Consider the following 5,681-nt stretch of genomic DNA (forward strand, 5'->3'; position numbering starts at 1 on the left):
CCCGCCCCGGCACGGCCCGGCCCGGCCCCGCCGCCCACCGCGCCGGGACCCGCCCCGCTCCGCCCCGCTCCGCCCCGCCTTCCCCCGCCGCCCGCCGCGCTCGGGGTAAACAAGGTGAGCCGTCCTTCCGCAGCCCCGCCGGGCTCTGCCGGCGGCGGGCGAGCCACGTCCACCAGTACGCACCAGTACGCACCAGTACGGGCTGACTGGCTGCAGCCCCCCCCCCTCCCCTCCCTCCAAGCAGGTCCAGTCTTTCTTGTGGGGGGGGGAAACAGGGGGATGGGACGGACAGGACTGCCCTTGAGGTTTGGGGGAGGGGGGTGGTGAGGTGTTAATTAATTAGTGGTAATGGAGTCACGACCCGTCCCTCGTAGCGCAGCGCTCCTCGTGAGGACGGAATCAAGAGCCCCGAGAGCCGGACTCCGCCCGGGAGACCTATTCAGCCCCGTTCCGCGCCGGGGATGCGTGGTTTTTCTCAATGAAGAAACGGTGGGGTTTTGGCTTGGTTGGTTTGGGTTTGTTTTGTTTTTTTTTCTGTTTTCCCGGGCCCTTCCCGGCAGCAATCCCGGCTGCTCCCCGCGGCAGGCGTGCTCCCGGCTCCTGCCATCGCCTTCGTGCATCCCAACGTGAAAACGGGAGCGCGGGGGCAGAGGGAAGACGTGAAAGCCGCTCTCCCTGCCCGCAGCAAGGGATGAATGAGGTCGGTGTGTCCCCGCCCAGCGCCGCTGCGGGCTGCCCTGGGTTTTCCACCCGCTCCTCCTTTGTTGTTTCAGTAGCAGGAATTAGGATGTATATATATATATAAATATATACCCAAGTTGCACGAGCGGCTCCCCAGCCTTCACACCCTGCAGTCTGGATGGCTGTTGGTTGCGAATCCGTTTAAAACAAGGCAAAAAAAAAACCCCAAACAAACAAACAAAAACAAGCCAACCAAACCAAACAACAACAAACCCAAGCAACAACAAGCCAACCAAACCAACCAAAAAAAAAAACAACAAACAACAACCCCCCAAACAAACAAAAAGAAAACCCAACCCAGCCCAGCAGCAGGAAGAGGGCAGGGCAAGCAGGGCTCATCCCAGAGCTGCAGCTGTGGCAGGTGGATGCCAAGGGACTGTCCCTGTCTTGGCTCCCCTGTTCCCACATCAGCACAGGAGAAGGTCAAAAGTGGGAGAAGGGCTGTTTTGGGGTGAGCACCTGCCGGTCTGAAGGATGCTTGTCTCCCAAGGGGCAGCAGCAAGGAAATGGAGTGACCCTGACAGGGAAGGATGCCCTGGAGGTGCCTGCGGTGGGGTAGAGGGAAACACCTTGGGATGAGGTTCCACTGAGGCTGTAGGGATTCCTTCATCAGGGCTGGTCTTGGCAGGGGAGTCTTCAGAGATGGCTGTGGTGGGGGGTTGCTCTTCCTCCGCAGCGCTGCACCTGCCTCACCTCTGGTCTTCCACACTGGGAGCTCTATATGCCCTGTTATGCTGAGAACAATTCTAAGGCAGGATTGTCCGTGACCTTCAGTCTGGTGTGGACAAGCCTCTGGCAACAGAAACTGCTGGGATTTGACCTGCTTGAGTGTCCCTTGGGTAGTGGGGAAGGACACAGGACCAGTGTTCTGCAGCAACCTGTAGGGTGACCTGCAGACCCAGCCTTTGCTATCTGCCATAGAACGACGAGGTGTTTTCTTCCCTTTCCTCAGTTATTCTCATCACCTCTGCGTGCTCTGTAACTTTTCAATACCATTTTTAGAAATGGGATGAGCAGTGCCGGATACTGAATCACTGCAAATAAGGACAAGCCATAAAGTTGTGCAATACGTTCTCCACTCTCACATCCTGTGATCCAAATCAAACATTCTTTTCTTAGTAGATGGCTTTTTACACAATTTCTCCCTTCCTCTCCCCCTAAATACTCGTTCTGACTATGTCAAAGCATGAGAGACCTAAGCTCTTGCATCAACCTTTGTTCTCTAGACCCGTGTTTTGTGTTTAGCTTTCTTAGTTACCCAGCATCAGCTGGAGCCACAGACCCTAGCAACCCTGGAAAGGCTGCCCAGAGTCTCCAGGCCCAAAAGGAGAAAGGAGTGGAAGGAGAAAGAGGTGAAAAATCCAGTCAATTCTAAGCCTCTAGCTGGAAACTCCTGATTTTTAATAGAATCTGAAGAAGTGATTCAGGTTGGACTGGGACACACCTACCATTAAGATAAATATTCAGGTTTGGAAGGAAGACGTTATGAATTGCAGTTTCTGGATGGAATTGTGCCCTAAAAGGCATGGAGGGGTACATGTAGTGGGACTGGGAATGACACAGATATCAATTCATGGGATCAAGTTCTCTCTCTTCCAGTGTATTTAATAATTTTACTTTCCTTTTCTATGGCATCTTTCCCCAAACCTGACACTTTCTAAGCACCTCTTCTGCTCCCAGATGTGGCAATATGACAGTCTTCATTTCAGCCCCAAAGTTAGAGGAACTAACTAACTAAGCTCTGAAATGAACAAATCTTTACGTGTCTCAGGGGGACAGAGGGTGTACATGACCCTGTGCCTGCTTGTACTGAGGTAAGTCCATGTCAGTCAGCTGAAACTGTGGAGCCAGGTCAGCACAAAACATCTGACTGAGATGCTGAAAGGAATCAGGTTCTGTTGCCTGGTCCAAGCCTAAATGTCATGTTCACAGTGCTTGGAGGCCCTTGTTTGAAATAACCTGTGCTGACAGTTTATTTGTATTGTTTCATTTTGTTTTCTCATTCAATTAAATGAGATAAACTTCCTGAATATGGAATACCAAACAGTTACTGAATCAATGTGCTCAAGAACTAGCCAGCAGAATGGCACACGATGAAACTACCATGGTGTCATTCTGCAGGTACCAATACGTGTCAGAAGGAAGGTTGCCTTCTTTCCCCCAGGTGAGATAGGGAGGATTCCTTTTAGGACTGTTTACTGACTGGCTTTTCATCTCTGGACTTCATTGTGTTCATCTGCCTTGTCTGGAAACTGTCACCTAGAGAGGCAATCCCATTAGAAGTTTCTTTATCTTTTCAGTGGACTCTGCATTTACCCACTTCTGTGATGACCGTGCCTGCTCCGAAGTGCTGAGTTCCCTCTCTGGAATGGCTCTTCCTGCGGGAGATGCAGCTGTGTGGGCGGTTTCCCTGGAGCCTTATTTTGCCTTTTTCTATTCTTCAGTGTCCCAGGAGTGTCCATGGGGGAGGCCTTCCATTCCCATGCTATGGAAAGTGTCCAGCAAGCTCTCCCCTTTCCTGTACCCAAGCTTTACCTGCAGGTAAACAGCAACAATAGATGTGGAAACTGGAGTTTCTTATGTGAGGGACTAAGGGGGGGAAAAAATGAAGTGACAAGACATCCAGTTGCATTTTAAACAACCTGTGCAAAGAAAAGGGGTTTTTTTGTAACTCTTGACTTTCAGTATTCTTTATCTTTTAGCATCTGCTTCTGCTGCGTGGCCTCTGTGTGGACAGGAGCCAGCCTCCCCCCTCCCAAGCCAACAGCAGCCCTGCTGCCACTGATGTCAATGAGCTTAGATCAGAGCACGAGTCTTGTGAGTGATCAAAGACCGTTCTACAGAAAAAAAATACTTCCTTTTCCAGGTCAGTCTGCTCCTTGTCCCTTTACAGAAAATATATTATCAGCATACAAACACAAGCCAGAACAAAAAGGGCCATAATTTTTGAAGTAGTAAAATAAAGACCTTCATTTTATTTCTCGCTGATTTACAAAGTGCAGGGCTGAGCCTACTGGGAACATTAAACAACTATTAAGTGTTGAGAACTGTCATATTGAGAAGACAGTCTCGTTCCAGCAAAATTAATCCAAGTAGCGAGCTCAAAATGTGCTTGCAAGTACCTCGCCACCAGTTGTCAAGGCTGAATGCCAACTTGGACATGTTTCTCTGGTTTTTGTAATCGTTTTTTTGTAATTATTTACACTAGAACTTTAGTATGTTAGTAAGGAAGGCCAAGCAAAATGGTAAATCATGGGGCAGCAAAGGAACAAGGCCGTTCTCCCCCCATGAAAAGGACAATTCAAAGACACGGAGACAGGCATCTGCTCTTTAAAAAGGGGTGTGTGGTTTTGACTTTTGGTATGTGAGTCCATTTTTCATTCGATGAGCTGCTGTCAAGAGGTAACTTGACCAGAAATGTCCCCATTTGCATGAGCTGCACGTGTGGGGCTTACATGCATGTGCAGTAGGGCACAGCAAAGTATGTGAGGCTAAATACCTGTGTGCCATATCTGGAGTCAGAATCAAGCCTTAGGCTTCATTCTTCACTCAAACAATTAAAAAAAAAAAAAAAGTATTATTGAATAACTCAGTGCAAGATTTACAGCTGACTACAGTGCAATTAAAAAAAAAAAAAAAAGCAACACTCCACAAAGTAATTTATGTACAGAAGCCAGTTCCATGAGGTAGAGAGAAGCAGGTCCAACATTTCTGCAAGCTGCCTTCATGTTCTGTTGTACAGAAAATTGTAAAATATAAAAGCTGGAGTGCTGAGGCTTTTGTCTTCATACGTTTTTTCATCAGGGACTGAGGAAGTATCTTATTTGTCTGCAGGACAGATCTCTGTGTATGGGAGAATGTTCTGCCCAGGAGGCAAAGCAGCCCCTGGCTCAAGAATGAGTGATCCTTGTCTCTGGTTCTGGATCCCAGCAAAGTGTTAGTTTTTTCAAAGTGTTGGTCTCAGATAGCATGAGCAAAAGAAAATTGACCTTCTAAATCCCATCACTGCCCTCCAAATTAGATTGTCAAGAGTGTGGGCTGTTGGCTACCCCAGTCAGACCTTACATTTCTCTGCTACCACTAGCTCTCATTATTTGCAGATGGCAGCATTCCCAGAAGCTAAAAAAGTGGTTGTGTTATGGGTATCCATATCAATGTTATCCCTCACTAATCGAAATCAATCTTAGATGGTGGAATTCTCTTCTGAACAGCCCCCTCTCTTAGCTTGATGAAATTACCTGAGGAAAAGCACTTCCCAGCTGGTCAGATAGAAGTGGCATGTTTTTTATATTTCCTGCACTTTAAGTTCTAGTAGTCTTGCTAAGAAGAAGAAAAAGGGCAAGTTTACTTCTTTTGTAATTGGCCAGGTAAGCAGAGCACCCCTATGGGTGCAAGATCAGGAAGAGAGGGGTTATGTTTGCACATTCCAGGGATGCTTATGTGCAAGAGAAGCTATGAAATGTCAGGACTAGTTATTCCAAACCTTTTGGAATTGAACAGACCCAGGTGGACTCGCAGTTGCCATTAAGGTCTCTTTTCTCTTCAAGGTATAGTGTCCATTTCTCACTTTAGGAGAAAGTTGCCTCAGGAAGTTGTTTTCCAGACAAGTATATAAGCTGGACCAGATCCCTCTTAGGCACGTTTTTCTACCTCAGTTGCACCCATCAGCATGATGCTGGTGGAGGCAAAGGTGAGATGGAAGCATGACAACTGGATGCACTTCTAGGAGTTGTTCCCCAAAACCTCATTGCAGTCTTGGGTTGCCAGCTTTTTGAGTAGCAGGTTCTCAAAGCAGACCTAGAAAGAACCACTACCCCCTCAGTCACAGAGCACCTCTTGATGCACACAAGAGACTCCCATCAGTTAACTTTGGACCTTACTCTTCCCTCAGAAACATCTTTATTTTGTTTCTTTAAAAATGTATGTTGATACAGTTACAG

Source organism: Apus apus, chromosome 3, assembly GCF_020740795.1.
Source record: "Apus apus isolate bApuApu2 chromosome 3, bApuApu2.pri.cur, whole genome shotgun sequence".
In the NCBI taxonomy this organism is placed as follows: Eukaryota; Metazoa; Chordata; class Aves; order Apodiformes; family Apodidae; genus Apus; species Apus apus.